Here is a 26,194-nt window from a genome sequence, read left to right as displayed (position 1 = left end):
AAATGCAAGGAGACGTACATACATAAAAGAAACCTTACTGAAGCTCAAAGCACATATTGCACCACACAATAATAGTGAGAGATTTCAACACCCCACTCTCACCAATGGACAGATCATGGAAACAGAAACTAAACAGAGACATAGAGAAACTAACAGAAGTTATGAACCAAATGGATTAAACCGATAGAATATTTCATCCTAAAACAAAAGAATATACCTTCTTCTCAGCACCTCATGGCACCTTCTCCAAAACTGACCATATAATCAGTCACAAAACAGGCTTCAACAAATAAAGAAGATGAAAATAATCCCATGTATCCTATCATATCACCATGGACTGAGACTGGTCTTCAATACCAACAATAATGACAGAAAGCCCACATATTCATGGAAGTTGAACAATGCTCTACTCAATGACAACTTGGTCAAGGAAGTAATAAAGAAAAAAATTAAAGACTTCTTGGAATTTTATGAAAATGAAGATTCAGCATATCCAAATTTATGTGACACAATGAAAGCAGTGCTAAGAGGAAAACTCATAGCTCTGAGTGCCTGCAAAAAGAAACAGGAGAGAGCATATATCAGCAGCTTGACAGCACACCTAAAATCTCTAGAACAAAAAGAACCAAATGCACCAAGAGGAATAGAAGGCAGGAAGTAATCAAACTCAGGGTTGAAAGTAGAAACAAAAAGGACTATATAAAAAAATCAACAAAACCAGGAACTGGTTGTTTGAGAAAATCAACAAGATAGATAAAGCCTTAGCCAGACTAACCAGAGGGCACAGAGACAGTATCTAAATTAACAAAATCAGAAATCAAAAGGGAGACATAACAACAGATATTGAGGAAATTAAAAAAATCATCAGATCCTACAACGAAAGCCTATATCCAGCAAAATTGGAAAATCTGGATGAAATGGACAATTTTCTAGACAAATACCAGGTATCAAAGATAAATCAGGATCAGACAAACAATCAGGCAAACATTCCCATAACTCCTGAAGAAATAGAAGCAGTTATTAAAAGTCTTCCAATCCACAAAAGCCCAGGACATGATAGGTTTAGTGAAGAATTCTATCAGACTTCCATAGAAGACCTTATACCAAGACTGTCTAAACTATTCCACAAAATAAAAACAGAAGGAGCATCACCAAATTCCTTCTATGAAGCCACAATTATGCTTATACCTGAAGCACACAAAGACCCAGCCAAGAAAGAGAACTTCAGACCAATTTCCCTTATGAATATCAATGAAAAATACCCAATAAAATTCTTGCAAATCAAATCCAAGAACAAATCAAACCAATCATTCATCATGATCAGGTAGGCTTCATCCCAGGGATGCAGAGATGGTTCAATATATGGAAATCCATGAACATTATCCACTATGTAAACAAACTATAAGAAAAAAAATCACATGATCATCCCATTAGATGCTGAGAAAGCAATTGACAAAATTTAACACCCCTTTATGTTAAAGATCAGGAATTCAAGGCCTATACCTACGTATAGTAAAAGCAATATACAGCAAACCAGTAGCCAACATCAAAGTTAATGGAGAGAAACTTGAAGCAATTCCACTAAAATCAGGGACTAGACAAGCCTGCCCACTCTCTTCCTACTTATTCCATATAGTAGTAAAAATCCTAGCCAGAGCAATCAGACAGCAAAAGGAGGTCAAAGGGACACAAATTGGAAAGGAAGAAATCAATGTCACTATTTGCAGATGATATGATAGTATATTTAAGTGACCCCAAAAGTTCCATCAGAGACCTACTAAGCCTGATAAACAACTTCATCAAAGTGGCTGGGTATAAAATTAACTCAAACAAATAAATAGCCTTCCTCTACTCAGAGGATAAATGGGCTGAGAAACAAAGCAGGGGAATGACACCCTTCACCATAGTCTCAAATATCATAAAATACTTCGGTGTGACTCTAACCAAGCAAGTGAAAGATCTGTATGACAAGAACTTCAAGTCTCTGAAGAAAGAAATTGAAGATTGCAGAAGATGGAAAGACCTCCCATGATCATTGATTGGCAGGATTAGTATAGTAAAAATGGCCATTTTGAAAAAGCAAGCTACAAATTCAGTGTAATCCCCATCAAATTTCCAAATCAATTTTTCATAGAGTTAGAAAGAGCAATTTGCATATTCATTTGGAATAACAAAAAATTCAGGGTAGCGAAAACTATTCCAAAAAAATAAAAGAACTTCTGGGGGAATCACTATCCCTGACCTCTGACAGAGCAAAAGTGATAAAAACGCTGTGCTATTGGTATGGAGACAGGGAGGTAGATCAATGGAATAAAGTTGAAGACCCAGAAATGAAGCCATATACCTATGGTCACTTGATCTTTAACAAAGGAGCTAAAACTAAACAGTGGAAAAAAAGACAGCATCTTCAACAAATAGTGCTGGTTCAACTGGAAGTCAGCATGTAGAAGAATGCAAATCAACCTGTTCTTATTACCTGGTACAAAACTTAAGTCCAAGTGGATCAAGGACCTCCACATCAAACCAGATACACTAAAACTAATAGAAGAACAATTGGGGAAGATCCTCGAAAACATGGACACTGGGGAAAATTTCCTGAACAAAACACCTATGGCTTATGGTCTAAAATCAAGAATCTGTAAATGGGACCTCGTAAAACTGCAAAGCTTCTGTAACGCAAAGGACACTGTTATTAGGGCAAAACAGCAACCAACAGATTGGGAAAAGATTTTTACCAATCCTACATCTGATAGAGGGATAATATCTAATATATACAAAGAACTCAAGAAGTTAGACTCCAGAGAGCCAAATAACCCTATTAAAAATGGGGTACAGAGCTAAACAAAGAGTTCTCAGCTGAGGAATATAGAATGGCTGAGAAGTACCTAAAAGAAATGGTCAACATCCTTAGTCATCAGGGAATGCAAATCAAAACAACTGTGATATTACACTTCACAGTAGTCAGAGTGGCTAAGATCAAAATCTCAGGTGATGACAGGTACTGGTGAGGATGTTGAAAAAGAGGAACACTCCTCCATTGTTGGTGGGATTGAAAACTGGTACAACCACTCTGGAAATCAGTCTGGAGGTTCCTCAGAAAATTGAACATAGTACTACCTGAGGACCCAGCTATACCTCTCCTGGGCATGAACCCAAAAGAATCTCCAACATACAACAAAGACACATGCTCCACTATGTTCATAGCAGCCTTATTTATAATAGCCAGAAGCTGGAAAGAACCCGGATGCTCTACAACAGAAAATGTGGTACATCTACATAATGGAGTACTACTCAGCTATCAAAAACAATGACTTTATGAAACTCAAAGACAAGTGAATGAAACTAGAAAATATCATCCTGAGTGAGGTAACTCAATCACAAAAAAACCACACATGGTACGCACTCACTGATAAATGGATATTAGCCCTAAAGCTCAAATTACCCAAAACACAATCCATAGACCACATGACGCTCAAGAGGAAGGACAACCAAAGTGTGCATACTTCAATCCTTCTTAAAAGGGCGAACAAACAAATATGCATAGGTGTGGATATGGAGACAAAGTTTGGAACAGCGACTAAAGGAACGGCCATTCAGAGCCTGCCCCTCCTGGGGATCCAACCTATACATTTACAGCCAGCAAAACTAGACAATATTGATGAAGCCAATAAGTTCATGCTGACAGGAGCCTGATATAGCTGTCTCCTGAGCCAGAGAGTGACAAATACAGAGGCAAATGCTAGCAGCAAACCATTGAACTGAGAACACAGTCCCAGTTGGAGGAATTAGAGAAAGGATTAAAGGAGCTGAAGGGGCTTGCAACCCCATAAGAACAATACCAACCATCTAGAGCTCCCTGACTAAACCACTACCCAAAGACTATACATGGACCGACCCATGGCTCCAGCTGCATATGTAGCTGAGGATGGCCTTGTTGGGCACCAATGGAAAGAAAAGCCTTTGGTCCTTCCATGGCTGGACCCGTCACTGTAGGGTAATGTCAGGGTGGGAGGGGTTTGTTGGTGAGAGGGAACACCCTTATAGAAGAAGGGGAGGAGATGGGAGAGGGGGGTTATGGACAGGAAACTGGGAAGGGGAATAACATTTGAAATGCAAATAATAAATATCCATTAAAAAAAAGAAAAAGAAAGTATGAAAAACGCTTCATAAGACAGCACAAAAAGATGGATGAGGAAACCATTCAAAAGGTATTAATATAAGTGCCAATAAAGTAAAAGGGAGGGTTAAGAATGTTCCAGAATATGCACATGTATCTCCAAACCTCTAAATGTGACAATTCATAATTATTAACAAAATAGTAATATGTAGAAATAAAAAAGCAAGCAATATAACATTAAAAACAAAAATTAAAACTTTAACAGCAATTAGTGAAATAAAAATGATTCATAAATTCCCAACAACTAAAATTAAAATGGATTTTCAACTTCAAACATGTAAATTACAAGACAGTATAATCTCAGTTTTAGAACACAGAAGTGGTTAAAAAATCTGACAACATATAGGTATAGGCATAAAACTGTATGAACCACTGTCTCTGAATAACATCAAAATGACAGCTGTAGGAAAACAAAACACGAAGTCCAAGTCATGACATATAGCAAACTTTTAATGTAATGGATTCTTGAAATTTTATTTAGAGAAAGAGTTGAAATGTAAGCGACTGTTTGGAGGAAGAATCTGATAAACATAAAAATATCACCATTGACACAAGTAATAATGATGATAAAGTTAATTTGAATAGATAAAACCAGGTACATCCAAATTATTGAATAATGATATCAAAGATGCGTGTGAAAAGCTGGAATGACAAGAAGATAGGTAGAGGATAAACATTTTTGATATCCATACCAAATACATATATTAAATATTTTAATGAAGAAAAATGAAGAAGTAGGCTTCAGAAAATCTTATGAGTAAAATGAGAGGAAGGAGATTAAAGAAATGTCATTAAGAGGAAAAAAAAAACCTTTGGAAAATGTTATAAATACCAAGACAGCATATGACAGGCATCAATGTAAACATCTGCATTGATATAAACACACGACTTACTAGCTCAAAGTGATTGACTAGTTACATATGTGTATCTACTGAGATTTCCATTGTTAATATCAAACTAAAAAGATGCCCGAAGGGTGAAAATATAAAGATCTGAAAAGATGCATAAAACAAACACTGACTGAAACAGAGCAGACGCTCCTTTAATGTTCCTAACAAAGTGAAAACCAGTGGGGGGGGGGGTCGATTCTTTCACAGGACTAGAGAAGTAGATCCCTGAGAAATGGACTATTAGGTAGAAAGATGCACAATTTTAATGTGGTCAAAGGTTGCTCACAATACAGCCTTAAATACAGAAGACCAGGACTGATCTAATGACAATAAGTAATTAAAAAGCAAAACAGACCAGATACTTAACTCATCTTTCACCAAAGATGATAATTGCAACACAAAAATGCAATAAGTAGGAATATAATTTTCATAGCACCATTAATAAACCTAATATAACAGGCATATATGGGTGTCATTTCATGAATCAGAAAATGCTCATTCTAGTTACACAACCAAGACATGATTATAATGAATGATGAAGCCATTTTATTGGCTAAAGCCACCATTAAACCTATAAATATAGAGTGGATGTCGTCCAGGACATAATCTTAGACCTTGATCCACTGGATTTGAAGTTATTCATCAAAAATTTGCAGCCAAATGCAGAAGGAGGTACCTGCAGTTTGCTGGTATGGGGTCGAATTTTATATGTCATTTGGATAAGTGTTGTCAGCACCTACTAACGCTATAAATTACACTTCTACCAGTCTTTTCACTTTCTACACAGAGGGAACGAACTGACCAGTGTTATCCAAGGCACCTCTGGTAATAACAGCAAAGGGCGAGCAAATCCTGATCGTTCATTGGTAGAGAAATGTTTATTAACCTAATTGTTATTGAACGTAATCATTCAAATGGTTAAAGTATACCTATGTATGCCAATATCAATAACTCAAAACCAAAACATTGAAAAGATAAAGGCTACATAGTGTGTGATAGCTTACTATGCATATTAAATAAAACATTAAAAATCAATATGTGGGATTTGAATATGCACACATATGTTTTTTATTTTTATTGGATATATTTCTTTATTTACATTTCGAGTATTATTCCCTTTCCCGGTTTCCTGTCCATAGCCCCCTATCACCTTCCCCTCCTCCTCCCTCATAAGGGTGTTCCCACTCAACTCTTACTGCAACCCCCCCGATATTCCCCTGCACTGGGGGGTCCAACCTTGACAGGACCAAGGGCTTCCCCTTCCACTGGTGTCCCAACAAGGCTACATATGCAGGTGGAGCCCTGGGTCAGTCCATGTATAGTCTTTGGGTAGTGGCTTAGTCCCTGGAAGCTCAGGTTGGTTGGCATTGTTGTCCTTATAGGGTGAATATGCACACATATTGAAAAATAAAATTAAATTGAACAGGATAACACTTCAGCCTATGTGGTGGTCTTCAGGCAAAGACGTGGAGAGTGATGTGTAAATCATAATTGTTACCTTAATCTTTAAACAAACACATTTTTCATACCATGAACAAAAATAAGACCTAAGAAACTATAACAAGATGTAAACAGTTTTTTTAAAAAACTGAATGAGTTCGTGTGCATAATCATCTATGTTTTATAATAAATGATCCACAAAGTTGTATGTGTGTGTGTTTGCATGTTGTATGTGAATGTGTGTATAATTTCAAGTGTGTGTGAAAGTCAGATTCGTGGGCCATCTCTCTCATTACTCCTTACCGTATGCTTTTGATACAATGTCTCTGTACCTGGGACTCACAAATTCGATCAGATCAGCTGTCCAGTGGTTCCACTGATCCCCCACATCTCCCCAGCAGTGGGATAGAATGTGTCACCACGTCCAGTTTCTATATTAATGCTGGAAATTCCACCTCAGGTCCCCCGCATAGAAAGCACTCCACTGACTAATCTCTCAACTTCTGAAACAGGAGATTTTAAATTAAATTAAAACACGTACTTAGAAGAACTCCTTACACAGTGTCATTCACTACAAATGGCTTCTTCGCTTGTCTAACTTAAACACATTTCCTTCACTAGGTCAAAACTTTTTGGGTGTGATCTTTTATATTTATGTGGTTCTTTCTAATCTTCAGAACCAGTGTACATTATTCTTTTGTCATTTAGTTTAAGAAGTCATCTAGAGGAGCTATTTTGTCTAGCTGATGAGTTAACTGTCTCGATGATCTTGTTTTAATTTGGTTTTCAGTGACCATTAGTTCTGACCCTATTCTCGGCAATCCTTCCATAGCTTCTGGCAAGAAATTCATTTTCATGTTATCTCACTTGAATTTACATTCACAATTTCTTATTTATGGTCAGCGTGTGGAATTTTAATATTGGTAACTTTGAAGGAGGTCACAATAATGCCCAGCACAGACCAGTTCCTCCTGGTCTCCCTTCAGATCTTTTTTAACTTCTTTGCTGTTGATGTGCTCCCCAACCCCACCCCCTTAGTCTGCTTTCTTCCTGATGAGATCTAAAACTTTGTCACTGTATTCCAAATCAAACATCTAAACTGCGATAGAAATGTCATTGAATCTGTAAACTTAAATTTAGGAAGGACCATGAAATACTTTGGCTTATTTAAACTTTATTTTCAGATTTATAATATTATACTGCACTCCCTTAAGTCCTGAGATTCTCCTAAACTCTCTGCCTCCTTTCAGTTGTCCATCTAATATTGTCACTCCCACCACTTATTTGTACGTATAAGTAAGCTTTTTTTTATCGACTAGTGTGTTCATGAACTATAACAACTCATTATGTTACATCCCGGTACCCATTTGTTTCTCTGTCAGATTGCAGGCTCATTTAAAAATAATAATATTTAGTTTTTATTTTCTAAGTTATATTTTGTTTCAGGTTTATGAAATTGTAGATAAGTGTATATTTGTAATATTATAAGAGTATTCTTCCATTTTTGTATCACTAACTTCCTTTACATATATGTTCTTCGGTTATTAATTGGAGCTGGATAACAATATTATGTTCAAGAATTTTACTAAATTTATACTTTATAAAACATTTGAGATCAAGCAGAAATGAAGAAATTCAGTTTCTCATAGATGTTTATTAGTTTTTACTTGAGATTTCTGAGTTGTGACCAACCAACTTCATTTACTAGTACCCCAGTCCAAACAGAAAATGTATAATTTTTTATAAAATCCTGTATTATTGGAAGTATAGTTTTCAATTTTATAGTAGTATATGCACATCCACAAAAGAAAGCTTTTTTGATGTGCTAGTAACTAACATTATTGGAAGTATTTTATATGTATCACCAAAAACAAAAAAGAATCATCTTTAGAGAAAAATTAGTAATTCATAGAAAAACTATTAGAATAACAATTTTATTAATATGAATTGTCTATGATACATCATGCTGGGCACTACTCAAAGCACATGGATAAACTGTTAAATAATTAAATGATAATAAAAAATTTTAAGCTTTCTTTGTTTTACGTGCTGTCTAAAACTAGAAGATATTTTTTAAGCGTAACAGTTTTATTTAGTAGTATTTCCTGAGATTTCCTAAAAGACTTGTTTCCTATGTGTACTATAATTTGATTTTAAAGATCATGCTATGTATGCACCGAGAAACATCAGAAAATTTAGTTTCAAGTATGATCAAATATCTAATATATCCTAGAATGGATATCCAGAAACTGTCAGCTGAATTGTTCATCTCCTGTTATGAGGTCAGAATCCTGATCAATGAATGCATCACTGACCATTTTCTGTATAAAAAGGAATGCTCAATTCTTCCTTCCATGATTGCTGGGTTCCTTGCTAATATCATCAAAGAGAAACAGCTGTAACAGGCAGGCCAGAGGATCTGGTCACTCCTGATGTACTGTCTTCCAGAATAATTGGTGTGAACATCAGAATCTCTGTCTATCTGCTTGTCTGTCTGTCTGTCTATCTATCTATCTATCTATCTATCTATCTATCTATCTATCTATCTATCTATCTGTCCCTGACAAGCACACTCTCACAGACACACACACACACACACACACACACACACACACTATATATATATATATATATATATATATATATATATACAGATATACACACACACACTCAGACATGTCCAGACACCTTGTTCCTAGATATACAATATATATCAAGTAAGATATTATATTAGAATAAGGAATTCAAGAATTATAAGCATAATAACAGCTATTAGTCATAAGAGCTCAAATTTGGAGATTTGTAAACTGAGGCTCAGGTCAGGTCAGTGCTGCCCCTTGGATGACGGCTGTGCAGAAACAGAGAAACTGAAATATCTCGCCAACTGACTGCTTGTCCAGTACTTTTTTCCTCACGCCATACTGTAGGACTGTAAAAGCAAGCTGTCGGCTTTTAAATTTTAAATTATGGTTCAGGAAAAAAATGGAAATAAATTTACTTTTTAGTTTCGGAATCTCCTTATCTAACATATTCCATTCTGGTGAAAGCTATCTAAAGGGAGTTAGGTAAATTTTCGAGGAATGCTTCTGAGCCATTCGAAATGTTTGAACTGAGAGAATTTGTCTCAGACCTGATGCTCACTAATGCTCCACATTTGACAGATGCTTTAAATTTGTATCAAAAGTTCGGGGAGGGAAAAAAGAAACGGAGGGAGGGGAGTAGGGAATAGGCTAGAAAGGAAGAGGAAGCAGCCTGGAATTGGAAGGCTTTCAGGAAAAGTATGTTACACACAATCTATCACCCCAGAAATAACTCACAGAGAGTTATCGAATGCATAGGAAACCATATTCCTTTTTAAACTATATTTTTTAAATCTGTATTTTAATAATTTTGCGTGAACATTAATTTTTTGTGTGATTTACTTTGCCACATTTGCTTTTTCCTAAGGACACTTTTATCTAATTTCGCCCTCCTGATATTTATATAAAGATGTTGAATAAAGATACAAGTAATATTTTCAATACCAAAATGAAATATTAGCTGAAATCTATTGAACAATGTGTAGTACTTAAAACAGCATAAGTAACAATGTGTGGTTTATTAGAGCATTGATTGCTAATAGAACAGATGCTAAGTGTTCTAACTGTAAACGAATGTGACGGTGTCTTAGTTGTAACGCGCCAACTGGCTGCATTTACCTCATCCATGATAGATATGGGTTTTTATATATTTCAAAATACCATGTTTATAAGATGGAGATGTATACTGTTATATGTCAGCTAAAAAAGTAAAGAGAAATAAGAAAAAAATAAAACATTTATACCATGTGCCTCACTTTTTTTTCTTTTCACAGCCAAGCGTGTATATTTTTTAAGTCAGAAGGGTATTTAAATGTAGGATACTGCTTGGAGATGCTTTGAATGTATGCTTTTGATACGGATACCTTAACATTCAAAAATTAGAGTATTATATAGTAAAAAAAATTCACCTTCACATTTCAAATTTTCCAAATGTTCTTGAGGGAATTTTTTCCTGCCAGTTTTTATTTTAAAATATAATAAACTTTACTTGTCTTGGGCTTGCCCATATACCTCAGAAGAGTAGACCCACCAGCATTGTTCTAATGTAAATTATTCTAATGTAAATTATTCTAATGCAAATTTTTAAAGCAACAACCAGCATTGACCTTTATAAATGAATCTTGGTCCTATCATGAGTTCTAGCAATACTAATTCCCCAGTTTCCTCAGAAATTATTTTCAATGATGAAAATACATCCATTTCTGTAGTGTTTTAAGTGAAATTTTCAGAGTTTTTTTTCCACGTTTCTCCTCTTACGTGTTCTACAGAATTTTAATTGGATAAGTATGAAATGGAAGCTTCTGGTCATTTTCATAACATTAGCTAATTTTGCAGAGAGCCTCATGAGTGCATATTTATTTATTTGTTTTTATTGTTATGTTATTAATGTCCAGACTACAATATTTGTTGAATTCATTAATGCATCAGTGTACATCTGCTCTGGGTTTCTTCCATTCTTGCGTTTGCATAGGGAAATGACATTGGGACACAGCCTGTGGCATGTACGTACAGTCATAGAAATATTAAACAAAAGGCAAGGAAAGTGGTGGTCTTACACACACACACACACACACACACACACACACACACACACACACACACACACACAATGAATTCCAGGATCTCATGGAAAACAAACATGGTTCTCTTTTCTTAGAGTCACTGGTGTGGGGATGTGTGAACATGGTCTAACTAAAGCAATGATGCTTTAGTATTTGGAAACTGACACACCTATCATCAGTTAAATTTATCAGAAAAGTCTTCTGAGTCTAAAGATAAACCTTTCTCTATATCTCTCAAGTATCTAGCAATCCATTGCCTAGCTCATCTCTGTCTCCATATCCTTCTGCAGTCTATCACCTACCTCTGTCTCATTTCTATAGTTCTGTATTTCTATATCTATCTGTCTATCATATATCTGACCTCTTTATCTCTACCTCATGTATCTATTATCTACCCTCTATCTATCTATCTATCTATCTATCTATCTATCTATCTATCTATCTATCTGTTTATTTGTATATCATTTTGTCTCTCTGTCTATTTATCAATCATCTTTATATTTATTTTCTATCTCAAATTGTGTTTGAAAGAGACTGGATGACTTATCAAGTTTATATTTTCAACATCATAGTTGATAGAAATTCTAAAGAAGAGTCCGTCTTTTGCCACAAGAAAGAAATGGCTTGTTCAAACGACTTAAAAAGCATTGGAGAAAATGAAGAAAAAGGAATCTAACATGCAGTGGTGAGAAATATACTTTATTATATTTATATATACAAAATCTCTCTCTCCTTTCCCCTCTGTGTCTCCCCGATCTCTCTTCCTAAACAATCCTTCAAGACATACATTATAGCTCTTACTGACAAACTGTGCAGTATTCAGGTAGCAAGTTTCAAGTCATTAACGTACAAGGGACAAATCCAAATCCCTGAGTTCAGAGTCATGCAATTTCCACTCCTGTGCTGAGTGTGGAAACTAATGAAATGAAGTGGGGACTGTTCAACTCATCCCCACTTTAAGATAACAGACTCAAATTATAATTAGTAATCTGGGCATTAATTAAATGACTCAATTCCTTATTAACATTTGTAGTGCTTGGAAGCCCAAACCCTCCAAATTATATTTACTTTCTAAATACATCTAAAAAAGATAAAATGAATATTTGTAGACTAAAATGGTATCTGGTACATATAAAAGCTGTGTGATGTTTAAATCAAATTATACATCCCTGTCGTCTCTGCAACGACTTGGCCTTCAGCATGTTGTGTAAAACAAAACCGTTAAAAATGATTTCTTTGTAGCACTTCAACATAGAACTAGCCCCATCTCTCTCTAAGGGAGTATTGTCAGACAATGGCTGCTTAGGGAGGCCCTGCCATTTTCTTTATTGTGTAACCACTCAAAATTTGTCCACACTACAATTCAAAAGCTCCCATCCATACTCAGGCAAGCAGCTACAAGTGAATGCTTTGGATCAGACACAAAAAGAAGTCATAGAGTAGCAGAGGTATTTGTTAAGAAGAAAAAGGATTTTGGTGTTAAAGTGAGATGAGGGAAAAAGGGGGCATGGACCTCAAAAGAATCAAATTCATTGTATGTGTATATAGAACTCTCAAGGAATAAAAAGCCAAAAACAAAGGAATTTATTCTAGCATTTGGAAATATACAACAATACAAAATATTGTTGTCTGTAGTCACCTTCTTATGATAACTTGGTATCCAGAGATTCACTCATTTCATGCTTCATTTACTGAGCTCTTCTTATCCTGTGTCCTCTAGTAACTATCATTCTGCCATCTCCATCCTCTGTGACATGAACTTGAGTATATGCCACAGGTGTGTAGGATCATGTGATAACTGTCTTCCTGTAGCAGAAATATATATATATATACATATATATGCATATATATACACACATATAAATAATATGGTATTGGAATGTTTCACAAAAATTGTTAAGTCCCCTCACACTGTCAAACTAAAGCCATTGTATCCATTGCTATCTGTTTCCACAACAGCGAAACAAATAAATGAACTTTCATCATCACCATGGTATAACCATAGCAATGTAACCATCACACTAAACTAGGCAAAATGTTATTAGATAGAGTAACCGAGCTCATGGGTAGAACACTGTGGTATTCAGCATTCAGGATCTTACTGATTAAACACATTGAAAAATAATGGCGTAATGTTTGAAAGGGGGTGGGTAGCACAAAGGCTTATGCTTTCAAAAGTGGTAGGCAGATAATACTAAAATTATTGATTGATAGATAAACATTAAAATCAACCATCACTCTCTTGTCACATCCTAAGACTATTTCCAATTGGCAGAGAACTTAGAAAAGAACGCTATGAAATTTGTAAGATGAATCCAATGTATTAAGTAAAGATGATTTTACACTTTCAAACATTCTGTAGACCTACTGTGATGGTGCAGGCCTATACTCCCAGCACTGAGACGATGGAGACAAATGTAGAATCAGGAGTTGAAGACAAGCTTGTGGCATAACAAAACTCTTACCTTAAAAACACTCTCTCAAAACATAGTTTGTACCTTCAATCATCATAACTAATTAAAAAAAAACCATCTTCTGCAGAAAGTACCTTTTGAGACAGAACTTTATATTGGGAGAAAAATTATTTTTCTTAAAGACATTACAGGGCCAAACAAAAGGGTGGGCTTAACTCTTTCCACCTGGAAGGTGTCACCATTCTCAAAAGAACAGATGGTGTGATCTTTGGCATTAAACCCAGTGACCTAGCTCAGCACACAGCCTGCCTCTCGATCGTGTGGCTCAGGGAATGAACAGGAAGCAGGTGCACAGGTTGGAAATTAAAGGAGCCTGTCCTAATTGCTAAGGCTGGTGGAAGGCATGATTCTTATCTACCAGAAAAGGCCGGGACATCCCACATTGATCAGGCCTGCTTATTCTGTTCTTGCTTTAGGGACAATTAGAGCTACATCAAAGATCTTGAACATGGCCAGCGCTGTACAGCACAGGGCAGGCTCTTTCCAGCTGCTGCTGAAACACTAAGCCAGACTTAGGGATAAATGGCTGTGACCATTATAGTCTTGTGTTTATTCTGGCCTCTTTGTTATTAGTTCTGGATATGGCATATTTATGTCTTAAATTAAGAATGACTTGTTCCCATGTAGTGCCTATCGCTTGAGAATTTCAACGTGCTTTAGGAGAGCTGGGCTGAGTTTATAGCTAGCCTGGAACTCCTGCCAGAGCGCCTCTGATTCCCTCCGGAGCTCTTCAGAGTCTGCTACTATTTCCTTAATGGCACTTCTACTGGCATCATCTCTGTTGGGATGACAAAGAATCCTACTGTGGTTTGTGAGAAAACGTGAATTTGAATTTGGAGCGCTAGCTCTTTAATCCCCCTGCCCTCTGCGAAGTACCGCACTGATGAGTGATACTGCATCCATTTTTGAGAAGGCGCTTCGATGTGTTGCCATTGAAACCAGCTCGGCAGAGGTGACTTGCAGGCCTTTGCCTGGCCTCCGCCATATGTTGCTTCCCTGATATAAATTGAAGTGGGAAGAGAACAGAGAGATTTGGATCCCAGAGCTTGTTTGCATGAAATTAAGCCACATTTGTTCCTTTAGGCATTTAAAATGGATAACTTAATTTTTCTTTCTTTCTTTCTTTCTTTCTTTCTTTCTTTCTTTCTTTCTTTCTTTCTTTCTTTCTTTCACCTTGCACAGTGTGGACATACACATACGATAGTTTGAAAAAATTATTTAAATACTAAGCATCTAAGTCATTGCATAAAGTTTGTTTTTTTAAAATATCTTTTGATTTAGACATGCAAAGTAATAGGAAATCTAATTATGAAGACAGGAAGACCAGAGAAAATGGAAGAGACACAAGAGAGGGTATTCAGGCCGAAGATGATCAAAATATATTTTATATGTGTTTAAGTGTCACAATGAAACCAACTACTGTGTATAATTAATATGTGCTAATACAAATGGCTACAAATACCTTTTAATTTGATTTTTCTTACTACTTTTATACTCTTGAGCATATTTATACATGTTACCTCTTATTAATATCCAGATTGTTATTATTATTGCTTTTTATTATTATCATCGTTTTGTGCTTATATTCCAGAACAAACACTGTGGGAACTGTACGTAAGGCTGTGCACCAGAGGCTGCATTAGACTGACAGGAGTAGATGGAAATGAGACTATCTTGGCAATCAAAGTATACTTTGACTCTTCATACTCTGTTTCAAAATGCATCACAAATAGAGTTCCATGTGTCATAAAGATTTTCATCTTTGAAAATAGTTTCTAATGTAGCCACTCAATATAAATGTGTGTGTGTTCATACACACACAAATAAAAAAAAGGAGAGGGAGGGGGAGGGAGGGGCAGAGAGAGACAGACAGAGAGAGAGAGAGAGAGAGAGAGAGACAGAGACAGAGACAGAGACAGAGACAGAGAGAGAGAGAGAGTTATAAAAGAGTATTCTTGGAACTAGAGATAATCAGCACCAAAAACCTGACATTTTTCCACACTTTTCTTGTGTTAAAAACATACCACTTCTGTCAGTTATCACTGGATTTTTTTAAAATGCAAACTTATCCTGTTACCAAAATGGAAATGCCATTAAAGAAACTTTAAAGTAGTTTTTCAAAAATCAACAGGAAGGGGTTTAAAATGCCTATTCATCGATAATATCCCATCACAGGGACAGCGTTTGAAAGAGCACAAAATTCTATTTGTTTAAGACTGCTGGATGGCTAATTGCTTTATGAAATCCAGGGACTGGATTCCTTGAGCACCTCATTCTCAGATGCAGAATTAGATGAATTGATTCTGAATGATGGGCCATCATCGTAAGGCCTGACATTTAGAGCAGACAAATGAAAGCTGGTGGGGAAAATTGTGTTCGAAAAGCACTGGAAAGTAAGAACTGCCAGGGTCAAAGGGCAAGAGGAAAAAGCTATTTGGCAGTTATCTTGTGTTTACCTTATAAATTTTTTACTAATGTTTGATGCGTTTTAATCTCTGACTGTCTCGTGTAAGGAAGTGTAAGTCAATGTGTAAGCTAATTGCAGTAAGCAAAAGTGGTATTTAATGCACTGGACACTTGCACTATCAAAGTAAGGTATCTCTAATTAGTGTTTGTAACTGATGTGACAGCACTTTATGGAGCACCAAAATAGTTCCTAATTTGTCAAGTGGGGCTGAAGCTTATGGCAGCTTTCTGATCATCTCCCTTGCCATAGCACCTGAAAGCGCCTTCAAAAAGCTTCCTCTCATTGATCTGTAGTCAGATGCTGACTGAAAAGCAGACAACGCTGCCAGAAAGAAGATAGATAGGTTCTGTGCTCGCATGAAAAACACCGCAGCCTTAATGAAAAAGCTTCCTGCATATAACTCATGTGTGTGAACAAACACATCCTCATTGGGGAGTTGGGGGGGGGCGTTCAATGGGGAGTCCAGTCCTGCAAATTAAGGGAGAATGTATTTGTTGTTGTTGTTGTTTCTGTTCTTTACATACAATTAGGCCTCCATTGAAAATGTCTGGGATGTGAAAACATGCTAAGTTTTTTGTTGGTGGCGGTTGGTTTTTTTTTTTTGTTTGTTTGTTTGTTTTGTTTTGTTTTGTTTTTTGTTTGTTTGTTTTGGTATTTTTTTGTCTCTTCCTAAAGTGAGATGCTTTAGTGCTGAGATTATAATATGTACAAATTCAGTGAGCTACCACAGCCATGTAAGATAAATTTCATGCTGATAAATTGTTCTTGGGATAAGAAAGAATTATCCTATAGTAATTTCATGTAAAGGAAAATGTATAATACAGAATCAAGTCTAACTTGTTTAATGTACTTGTGTGTGTGTCTGTGTGTGTGTCTGTGTGTGTGTGTGTGTGTGTGTGTGTGTGTGTGTGTGTGTAAGAGGGAGAGAATTTGTTCGTGTATATGGGTATGTGGCATATACACATGTTTAGATGCATAGGTATGTTTACAAATGTATAGAGGCCAGAAGTTGACATTACACATCTTCCTCTATTGTTCCCCACCTTAGTTTGTTTGTTTGTTTGTTTGTTTGTTTGTTTCTTTCTTTCTTTCTTTCTTTCTTTCTTTCTTTCTTTTTGAAACAAGATCTTTCACTGAATCTGGAGCTCACTGACTTGACGAGATGAGCTGGCCGTCCAGCAGCTCTTGCTCTTAATACCCTCCTGTCTCCCCAGCCCCATGCTCACCTTACAGCCACATGCCGCCCTATCTAAGTTTTATCTGTGTCCTGGGATAGAAACTCAGGTCCTGTGCATCAAGCATTTTACTCCCTGAGCCACTTTCCCATCCACACTTACTGCTTTGTGGTAATAAGCTAATATTCCTCTGATATAGCAAAAAATGTGTGTATTAGAATTATACTATGAATTAATTCCATTTTTAAAATTTTATTTTTTGCATATGAATTTTTATGCATGTATGTTTGTGCACCATGTACATGTCTGGTGTCCACGGAAGTCAGAAGCATTGGATCCCAGAGGACAGCAATTGTAGAGTTATGAACTGCCATGTGGGTGCTGGAAATTAAATCTACGTCATCTGAAAACACAGCCAGTACTCTTAACCACTCAACAATTTTCCTAGCCCCCTCTGAATTAGTTTCAATATGCAACATATCCTACTGAACTACTGAAAATGCATGATTATCAATTTGTCAGTGTAATACAATTTTATTAATTTGTGAGTGTCGTAGTATTCAATTATTAAAGATGTCATAATCATCTCACCAAAGTGCAATTTCAGTGTCAAACTTCAAAAAGGGGAAACAGCATTCTGGAGTTATGGGACACAGATCATTGAAAATGGCAATGAACCCAAAGTTAAAGTTACGGTAGATTATGATTAATAAAGCCACAGCAAATTTTACTACCACCAGGCTCAGTAATGGGACACATTAATACTTTAGAAATGCATCTTTAGAATTGTGGGATACTTGTTGTATCTACTAGCTCATGGACGTTGTCAAACAAATTATAACTTGAAATCTATACGGTAGGAAAACTGCCTATATCGTAGCTGATGGTAACAGGGGATATTAAAATTTACCATGACAAAAAAAGAAAAGCCAACTCTCTTCATAGTCTCTGTTCTCTCCTTGTGCTTTGTTTGCTTTTCTTTTTCTTTTTATTTTTAATAAAGATCATTAGCAGTGTTTCCCTGACTCTGTCTTGCTCAAATATTCTCCATCCAATGCCCAAAACTTCTACAACCCGTAGACTTTATCATGTGAAGTTCTCCCCTTGTCTGCTACCACCAGTCTCCCAAAGATCAACCCAATTCCCAGCATTTGTTAATAAAATCCTGTAAGGGCCTTAGTGAGTGACCCTTTGTCCTCTTGTATCTCCTTCACATCTGAAATGAATCTAATCATGATATTCTCTTTTATTTAAAACAGCTTTTCACAGGGTGTAAGGAGAAAGCTCTACCATTAAAGTGCTTGCTTTAGATGGTGGAGGAACTTTAGAACCAGAATTCGTGTGTGTGTGTGTGTGTGTGTGTGAGAGAGAGAGAGAGAGAGAGAGAGAGAGAGAGAGAGAGAGAGAGAGAGAGAGAGAGAGGTGGGGGACAGAGACAGAGAGAGACAGAGAGAGACAGAGACAGAGAGAGAGAGTGCAGCCTCTACCTTTCTTATGATAGTTTGAATAAGACATATCCTATGTAGATAACTGATCAATGGATTCGTGGTTGGTGGCACGTGACACTGCACATGCTTAGATGATCCTGGCATTGGGGAGGCTGAAACAAAGGGATCCTTGGGGCTCTCTGGCTAGATTGTCTAATATGTGAGCCTGAGGCTAATGAGAGACTTTGCCTTAAAGAAGGTAGATTTGACTCCTAAGAAAGAATCCTGAATTTGAGGTGTGTTCTCCACATGCACATGCACCTGCATACATACGTGCATTCAAACATATTGGTTCACACATCTATGTATGCAAACTGCTAAACTATTGTTCTCAGGATACTTTCATATTCTTTAAATTGTTAAGATAACCCAAAGTTGTTAAGAGGCTAAATCTACTGAGACGTTTCATATTATAAACTAAATGGCAATTATAAAAACATTCATATATTTGTTCATTTAAAATAGGATTTGTAAGCAAATTACATACTGTAGAACAAATAACTTGTGAAAAATGCCATTTTCCAAGTCATAAGATGTTATGTTTCGCATTTTGTCCAGGCTGACAGGTGGATTCTGATATCCTATACTCATTTCTATACAGAATAATATTGTTACAGATGTTTCATGATTTGCAGCAAGGTTAGAGTCTGAACAGTGTATTGTAATGTTAAAATATTATAAGTCAGAATGCATTTAAAATAAATAACATACCAAATACAATAGCCCAGCTCAGAGTGCCTTGTACAATACTGGCTGTTCACTTCTGATCCAGGGACTGACTGGGTCACTGTAGCTCTTACAGTCACCTAGGATTATGAGTGCTATCTACTACATATCATCAGACCAAGAAGTGTCAAAATCCAAAGCACTTTCTATTGATTACCTAAAGTTTTTACTCTATTATAGAGCAAAATAATGAGATAGTCAGATGGATAAGCAGATAAAATTGTTAACGGGCATAAACTGAGTTTAAACATGGGCACCCACATTAAAAAGTTGGATACAGTAAGAAAATAGGAGGTAAATGTAGGAGCATTCACACCAGCTAACGTAGATAGAAACAAGAGAAACCCTGCCACAAAAGTGTGCAAAGATAGAACAGACTCCCAAAAGTTGTCCTCTGCCTCCTATACATGTGTCTTGGCATGAATGTGCACCAAAACACATACATATACACCTCTACCTCCCACATACAAACCCACACAATTAATAATAAAATAATAATACATATACACATACATACATACATACATACATACATACATACATACATACAAATATTTAAAAACTCACTAAGTCAAGTCACTGTAGGTCAAGGTTCATCTGTTGTTGATAGGAAGCAGTCTTGGGAAGCAAACAGAACTTCTGAGATAAGGGTTTGAAAGAAACACTTTTTTCATAATATTATTACTGACTGAGATTTTCACATCACGAACCCAGAGCACACTCCCCCAGAGCAGTCCTCTCGGGTTCACATGCATCCTTGTGACTCCCACCAACATCTAGACGAAGAAGAAGAAGGAGAAGAAGAAGAAGAAGAGGAGGAGGAGGAGGAGGAGGAGGAGGAGGAGGAGGAGGAGGAGGAGGAGGAGGAGGAAAGGGAGGAACAAACAAAAACAAGTTCAATTTGTGTTGTCCCTATAGTCGCCAGAGCATGGACAAACACCCAGTGGCCAGCCACTTAATGAAAACTGAGCGCCTTAAAGAAAATCTTTTAATGGCCTTTTGGATATTCCTTTTTGAAACTCTACTAAAATGTGACAAATATTTCTTAAAGTCGGGTTGTTTTGTGGAATCTGAAAACAAAGCAATAAACTTTCCATAGTCTGCTAGATCAAAATTCATTGGTGGAATGAATACTTTGAATGGGTCTTTTCCATGATTTAGTGGCGGCGTGCATAAATCCATTTGAAAAGTTTGCACTCACAGAGCTACACAGCGATTCCAAATGTTGACCCAGTTCACCAAGCGCTATCAAAATACTATATTTGCTCACGTCACTAGCACACACATGAGATGTCTTTCCAAAGAGGAAGCTGTCAAACTCATGATAGTGGACATGTTTCCTAAAATTCACTTGAAATACCTAATTTTATCACTTGCTACAATCAGTACTCAGCGTGAAGTGACAGGCTGTCTTGGTTTAATTATATATATATACATATATATGTATATATATATATATATATATATATATATATGCTGCATTCTGAGTCTGAATAGCTACAGTTTGTCCATGAAAGTTTCTTTCATGTAAAATTGTGTTCTCTGAGTAGATGGGTATGTCTGCTTGTACCTCAGTAATTGCAAATAGTCTTCTTTGCAACAACTGTAGACTTTGTTGGTGCACCAGAATAACGTCACTTTCCTTTTCATACAGTCAAAAGCATGTATTAGAATTTTGATATTTAACAGAATCTATCACTTTTATCAGAATATCCGTTGTTATTTGTACTTTGACAATTACACACATTTCATAATGTGTTCTGTTCACACTCATCCCTCTACCTCTTATCTTCCCACCTGTAGCAAATACTGCTCTCCTGCCACCGAGTCCCCATCCCACTTTCATGTCTTCATGTTTTGCATTTATTTATATGAAGACCACATCCGAGCCTGGGATAATGTCCGGATCATTGGTTTATTTGATAGCGTGGTCTGCACGTTCATGGAACTGTGCAGATGGTTCATTCTTTCCATTGTAGCTCCTGTAAAACCAGTGGAAAGGGCAGAATAGCCTGTTTCAGAGTAAACCAAGGACAGTTTTGTTGTAGCCATACTTTCAGCAAAAGGAATCCCACTTCAAAGGGGTCAGAATCCTAAAATGGCCATTTAAATATAAAATGCCTTTTCTTTGGTAGTAATTTTATACTAGTTGCAGACACATTAAATAAATCTCCATGTGAGCAAATCTATAGATCGGTCCACTCCAAAAGGGAAAGTGCGTTTTTACAGAAGACATACCGAGCTCAATCCTCAGCCTTGGCAGTTGGTTTCAATTCTCTGAATTACTGTATCATTGGAATTTGACGACGATGCGATTTCTTTTACTGGCTTTTCATCCAGCATGCACTGGACTTACCATTGGTGAAACATTTTTAGTTCTTGAAGACTCCAGCTTTTGTGTGTGTGTGTGTGTGTGTGTGTGTGTGTGTGTGTGTGTGTGTGTGTGTAGTATTCGGTTCATTTGCCTTTAGTCTCTGAATGAATGATTATAAAATATATGGTTGTAGAAGTTCTATTGCATAAGATCCTGTGTGTAAACTATTAAGCATCTATAAAAGCTGAGTGAGAGTCAGCTTCATATTTCTCTCTCCACCTCCTTCTGTCCATGTCTCTCTACTTCCCTCCTCCATTCCCCTTCTCTCTGTGTGTTGTTTTAGACAATCCTGCTGTGTAGCCCAGGTTGCCCTCCAGCTCTTATCATCTTCTCTGTCTCTCCAGAGCAGGCATTTCAGGCACATGCCTATACACCGCATGTATTTCCTTTTGTATTTACAATGTCGTGTGTGTGTGTGTGTGTGTGTGTGCATGCACACATGCCTATGGGTTATAAATGTCTTCCATGATCTAGAGAACTCTTCCTTAACATTGCTCATCAAACTTAAATGGTACAGGTACTACTTCAGGAAGCTAGTTTCTTCTGATTATTTTTTTAAGTTAGCAATTTCTCTCAAAATATAGAAAAATGTATTATAAATTGGCTCATTTTGTTTTACAATGAAACAGTATCCCACTATAAATCAATGACATTTTGAGGGAAATGAATAACTTAGGAAAAAGCTTTAAAATAATGTAACACTAGACATGAAAATGTCCTTATTTCTTTTTGTTTCTATGAGTACAAGGAAAACTTGAGAATTCTGAAATTACTTGCTCAGAGATGAGGTCATAAAAATTTCAGCAGATATAAGTAAAAATAACTGTAGAGAGTTCAATAGAAGTATTGATTACAAACTCAGTTAATCCTTAAAATGTTATACCTTAAGACAATGACCCTAGAAAATAGAAAATTTGGTGCTAGAGAGCTGGCTTAGCAGTTATGAACGGTCACCGCTCTTGCTAAGCATCCATTTAGGTTACCAGCCTCCATATTGTGTTACCAGCTCACAATCACCTGTAACTACACTTCATGGATCCACCTCCCTATTCGGGCCTCTGTAGATACTGCTTTCTATGTTGTATGCATGCCTTGATGCAAGACACATAAAATAAAAAACTTTAAAAATACAGAAAATACAAGAATTCTCATAGTCATCAAAGAAATAACATCACCATGACTCCTGCAGCTACTGAAAACTTCTACTATAGACTATGAGGGGGGGAAAAATCCTGAAAAGGCAGCGACTACTCAGTGGATATCCTGAAGAAAGGCTTGGAATACTCAGGGACCCTAATACCATTTTTTTGCATACTAGTGACTTATTGGGGTATATTTTCATAGGGTTAATAGTACCATAATATATTTAAATAAATATTTTCAGATTCTGCCTCTTAGTTCAGTCCTAGACTGTGATACAATCAAGCCTTTGTCTACAAGAGTCCAATTCCACCCTCCTGAGGCATCACGCCCAGGCTTCCCCCCTCTGGAGTTCTGTGTATTCCCTTTGCCCATCTCAGTGTCTGTGTAGCCCCAGCTACTTGAGCTATTTGGACTTGCATCTAAAGCGGCCACAGAACCTTGTGTTTGTGCTCACAATTATAGTTAATTTATTATTTTCAGACACCATCTGTGCTTTCCCTCCATGGCAAGTAATGACTCAGTCCGTGCGCACCTCCACTTCCCCCACCGTCCTCTACAGTTCAGACTCCTCTAACCATTTTTAGTTAAAACAATGGTGTTTACATGATTCTGATTATGTAAATATTGCTCATAGCAGAGAAAGTCACGTATTAAGAATTCACTTTCTTTCCTTTTAATTTTTCTTATAATTGCCCAAATCTCTTCATTTTGTGCGTTTACTGTATTCAAATATCCATTTAAATATTTAAAATTTTATCTATTATATATTTTTCAGTTATTGTTTCAAACAAAATTTCTAAAACTCCTTAACAAAAATTTTACATTTTGCTCAAACTATAGTTTTCTTACATTTTCCTTATATCAATGACTCTTCTGACATCCAGAATTCCCTTCACTTTTACCTTACTTTGAACTGCCACTTCATGAATTCCCTAGGTGCATATTCTAGATCAACTAGTATCTTAACAGTAACAAGTATACACACCATTACTCGCTAAGATAAAGAGTAGGAGAGATAAACACACTGAGTGCTTGCATGCCATAAAAACTACCTTATTTCTAGGCTGGTCCTGTTGTTTACCGGAGACTAGGAGGGTAAGGTACTAGAGATGACTCCTTCTGTTATGCCCCAGTAGTTCCATGGATTCCTTTGTCAGCCTCAATTTTTTCTCTATTCTTGATGTCTCCTGTCCCTAGGATCTATACACATTTCCTTCAGTTTATCTATAGTATCTCCCCTTTCCATTCTGTGGGCATACGATTGCTGGGAAGAATGCTTATCATGCATTAGGAAATTAGAGGGAAATTGGCCATAGGATGCCCCCCACCCTGTTTTATAGGATGCCTATGCTTCCCCATTCAAGAGTTGAACCTTAATCCCACTCTGATACTCCTAAACCCAGGGCTTTCAGAAATCTAGAGCACAATCCTCTTCTCACATGGCTTGGCTCCACAGCTAGGTCACAAACAATACTTATTCAGTCATGTATTTTCTGTCTTCTAATAATTTTTTGGATGAATTTTGCCTGTCTTTGAGAGTTTAAATGTAGTTGTAAATTTTCTTTTCAGTTTTGAATCCAGAGAAAGAGAAAAAAAATCATCTGGCTGTTTTATCTTCTTTTCCTAAAAGATTCTTTAGTCTTAAAAATAATTTCAGGGATGGCAAGATGTCTGTGTGGGTAAAGGAAACTGCCTGGAAAGACAGGATGATGACTTGAATTCAGTCCCTAGGCTCTGCATAGTAAAAAGAGGGGCAACTGAGCCCCAGAAGCTGTGATCGGATCTCCACACATCCCTCCACAAACTAACACAAATGTAATAAAAATTTAAAAAAAATATACACTCACACATGGACTTCCTTGCTTGTGTTCTACAAAGGGGTTTTCTAGGATGAAGCGCTTGGCCAATCAGAAGAATCCATCACTAGCAAACAGCTTCCCCCAGTGTGATAGGGTAATTCTTTTATCCATCCTTCAAACCAGGAAGACATTGTCATGACTCTCCCGTGCGTTCCAGTATTGCTCATGGATATATTTTGGTTGGATTCAGAGAGAAAGTATGAGATATTCAACCTAATAATTAGTTTTATGAACTTATCTCTTTAGTAGATACTTCTTTTTTTAAATCAGTAAGGCACAGCAACTAGGTAAGGCAAACACCCTAGGAAAGGACCTGGCCAACCTCGTCTCTATGATAGATACATTTCCTTCAATGTCTTTTTGGATGTTCACATAAATGTGATTCATAAATATTCATGTATTTTAAAAATAGATTCTAAATTTTGGTTTACAGAGAAATGAGTAGCTTGTAGGTAGCTAATAGCTTTATTTAAGGCTCACCCATGAGAAGGAAATTCATGCACCATACTAGAAACCTAGCCTAGTACTAGTTAGAGGTGTCATTGACCCTGGAAAAGGACATATAACCCACAGTTAAGTGTTCTCACTCTTCGCAAATGAGGCTTTTTTTTTTTCTCTTCTTTTTTCTTTTTTTTTTCTTTTTTCTTTTTTTTTTTTTTTTCGGAGCTGGGGACCGAACCCAGGGCCTTGCGCTTGCTAGGCAAGAGCTCTACCACTGAGCTAAATCCCCAACCCCCCGCAAATGAGGCTTTTTATTTTTTAAGCAGTGAGCTGTCATTAAAGCAGCTCACACCTGAAAATGTAGGTCTTGCAATGCTACTGGCTTCCCAGTAGCCAAGCCCAACTGATAGATACACAACACAATTCCTAAACTGAGAGAGCTCAAGAAACACCTAGAAGAGAGAGTGGAAAGATTATAATAGCCGGAGGACCAGGACATCTGCTGTAAGATAGTGTACTCTTATATATGACAGGTCATCTGGGTCCATGATGTCACGACAGTATGATCAATCAAGGCTCCACACATAGAAAAAGACTTACAGGAAATCAGTAGTTGTTGGAAGAGAAAAAAAATTAGTTATTTCCATGGAGGAGACCCTGATAATTTATCTAAGGCCAAGTTATGATTGAGACCCCCATCTGTGTGTGTGTGTGTGTGTGTGTGTGTGTTGTGTGTGTGTGTGTAATAATAATTAAAGTGGTCATGAAATTGAGAGTAGAACTATATGGAAAGAGTGGACCAGGGAGATAGAGTAGAAATGATGTAAGCACAATGCTCATGTATAAAATTCTCCAAAAGCCTACTGCTAAAATCCCAAGAAATGCAATCAAATCTGTGC

Source organism: Rattus norvegicus, chromosome 2 (genome assembly GCF_036323735.1).
Source record: "Rattus norvegicus strain BN/NHsdMcwi chromosome 2, GRCr8, whole genome shotgun sequence".
In the NCBI taxonomy this organism is placed as follows: domain Eukaryota; kingdom Metazoa; phylum Chordata; class Mammalia; order Rodentia; family Muridae; genus Rattus; species Rattus norvegicus.
Note: the sequence above shows the minus strand (reverse complement) of the source record.